Source organism: Spea bombifrons, chromosome 9, assembly GCF_027358695.1.
Source record: "Spea bombifrons isolate aSpeBom1 chromosome 9, aSpeBom1.2.pri, whole genome shotgun sequence".
NCBI classification, from domain to species: domain Eukaryota; kingdom Metazoa; phylum Chordata; class Amphibia; order Anura; family Pelobatidae; genus Spea; species Spea bombifrons.
Genome location: NC_071095.1, coordinates 42,611,262 through 42,614,066, shown reverse-complemented (window position 1 = coordinate 42,614,066; position 2,805 = coordinate 42,611,262). Strand labels below are relative to the sequence as shown.

At 45.8% G+C, this 2,805-nt stretch overlaps 1 long non-coding RNA gene across 2 annotated transcripts; it reads right to left on the bottom strand.

Annotated features, from left to right (window-relative positions):
- Positions 1 to 742: 742 nt before the first annotated feature.
- On the bottom strand, positions 743 to 2,535 carry LOC128505208 (uncharacterized). Of its 2 annotated transcripts, none has more exons than XR_008355550.1 (3): positions 2,487 to 2,535; positions 1,111 to 1,338; positions 743 to 986 (listed from the first exon to the last, which is right to left on the bottom strand). It is a non-coding gene; the product is annotated as an uncharacterized LOC128505208 (long non-coding RNA). The 2 variants fall into 2 exon arrangements; XR_008355549.1 differs by lacking the exon at positions 2,487 to 2,535 and adding an exon at positions 2,364 to 2,473.
- Positions 2,536 to 2,805: the final 270 nt, after the last annotated feature.

Sequence of the window (2,805 nt, the reverse complement as noted above, 5' to 3'; positions counted from 1 at the left end):
CCTTCACCATTTTCGGGCGAGGTAGCCTGTGTATTCTGTCGATGCGGACATCTTCAGAAGACGGGAGGTTCAGGATAGTTTGGATAAGACTGGTGGTGTAAGTACGTAGCTTGTCCGTGGTGATGTCCTCGGTGATGACTCTAATGCGGAGATTGTTTCGGTCTTCCAGGTCGCCAAATTTATGTTTAAGCGTGTCAATCTCGTCTCGTAAAGAGGTGCACGCATCAGCCACTGTGTTATGTGCCGAAGAAAATTCTTCCATTTTGTCCTCTAAGTGGGACATGCGAGCGCCAAGCTCTTGGAGATCCACGTGGAGTTTAGATAAAGCCTCCGCCATGTCCGATTTAAAATTGCAGCGCATCTCGTCCAGAAGCCGTTTCATGGCGGTGACGGTTAAAACGCCGTCGCCTGGATCACTCGGAGGAGGCGAAGGTAAGTGAGGTAAGGGGCCAGCGTCTGGGCCTTGTGAAGCATCGGAATCTTCCGCGTCGTCGCGGATGGTAGGTAAAGCACGGGAAGAGGCCCGACGTCTGGGTTTGGGCTCAAAAAAAGCCGGAACAGAGCCCGCCGATGACTTGGTCTTGCTCGCCGACATAATGCCCGCTGTGGGTAATAGTAGCTTCGTGGATAATATCCCGGTAACTGCCAAAATCGGTTGAATATAGCTTAGGAGTTGGAGGAGCTCCCACACCGCAAGTCTTACTCAGCCGCCATCCAAGCCACGCCCCCCACACACTTAAATAATTGATTTTATTTCCATAAAAGATAAAAAAAAAGGGAGGTTCCTTAACATGCCATGTCAAGTCACTTCCTAGGTGGGAGTTGCGTCTCTATTGGCTCAGCAAGACTCCATTTGTGATTGGGTGTAGCATTTTCCATACTTCCGTTAACTCCAAACTGGGATAGCAAGCTCCACTGAGCCGTTAATGTGACAAAATAGACAATTGATGCAGGACACACTGCTTGTTTTATCCCACAGGTCTGTGCTGTTAGCTGAGCCCTCAGACGTGGGGGTGTTTTGTGGCCATCAACTTGGAACAAAAAAACACCACTTTACTACCAACAACAAGAACGGGTGCTGCCTCTATCTTATCTTTCCAACCTGTTCACTATCCCTGCTCCCTGAAAATCAAATCTAACATTTTAGCATTTGTAACATTTTTACTCATGGTACGTAGACTGTGGAGGACCAATTTATAGCATGCTGGTCTGACAAGCCTAATGCGCTTCATAGATGATTTTCTCATCCAGCTTCTCATCAACCTGTGCGCTGCCAAAGGATTTTGAGCAGGTTCTCCAGGGCACGACAGTTGTTCCAAATCGACGTAGCAGCTCTTCCTGCATTGATCGCGAAAGAGGAAAAAGAAATAAAGGTTAGCACGAAAGGGAAGCCACATTCCAGTAAGATTTGAATAACCCCCAACCACCCTGAAGGTCTGACTCCAAGGTATGAGAGGTACATGGTTCCATTGGCTGATGCTGGCAGAGCGACCCAAATCCCTTTGACAAAATCATGCAATTTTAACGCATGAACTGGCTATTACACCTGCACTACGGAACACTTCATAAGACATTTTTAAGAGTGTATAATTTTCGATTATAAAGAACGTTATAGAGAGAGAGTTGATACATACCAGGGTTTTTATGCGTTTTCAAATGGGTAACCTGTACCTCTGATTTGGAGTAGCGGTTAAGGCATTGGTCTTCCACCATAAGGCCCATAAGTTCAAGTGGCTTGTCCTCACACCAGCGACGTTCTAGCAATGCTATGTTAAATAAGGAGGGGAGAATGGGCAAGGGGCGGTCAGTATGGGTTGGTAAAAGTAATGTTTGGTGAAACAAGTGGCAAAAGAGAGCGTCTTCCTTAAACCTTCTAGGCGGCTAGGTATTAGAGGACTGAAGCAGATGACTGAATTATTTAGAGGGGGGGGTGTCGCAAAACTTATGGAATTAAGCAAAGAGAGAAGCATACAAAAGGGGAATGAAACAGGGAGGCAAAGAAACAGTTGTATCAAGGGAACAAGAGGAAGAGGAGGATCTATGAGCAGCAGAACTGTTTGATGGGAGGAAGGGACACAAGGGCGACATGGAGAGAGTGCTGCGCAGACTGTGTTACATAGTTACATAGTTACATAGGCTGAAAAAAGACATGCGTCCATCAAGTTCAGCCTTTCCTATATCGGTTAATTTGTTGCTGTTGATCCAAAAGAAGGCAAAAAAAACCCCCAGTTTCGCTCTTTCCAATTTTGCACTAACCAGGGGAAAAAATTCCTTCTTGACCCCAAAATGGCAGTCAGATTTCTCCTTGGATCAATAAGCTGTGTTGGTACTTAATAAAAATAAATCTACATGTTCATACTCACTCGTTGAAAGGCTCACTCAAAGGCTGGTTCCACACTCTGTGGCCACACATAATGGTGGTTTTGCAAATGCTTGCACAACTACGGACCATCTTGCCTCTGATCGCACGTTCTTGTTAGTCTTACCAGCTGCAAGGGCTCACGGCATGTCCTAGAATGTCAGATCTTCTCATCATTGCCAGGGTCTCTGTCAAATCTATGTGGAGTCAACCACTGTCGCTTGTAAAGCAGAAAAAGAAAACGACTTAATGAGCCACCTTAAAAGGCTGTTCTATTGAGGCAAGCAATTTGCCTTACCACCTAGCCCTCTTTTACCCAATAGTGCACTGGCCCAGACAATAGCAGAATCTGCATAGATGACCATGCAACATTCAGGAGCATCACAGACCTTAATGGCACTTGCTCTTGCTTTGTTACTTGGTAACCCATCGACAAAAAAAAAAAT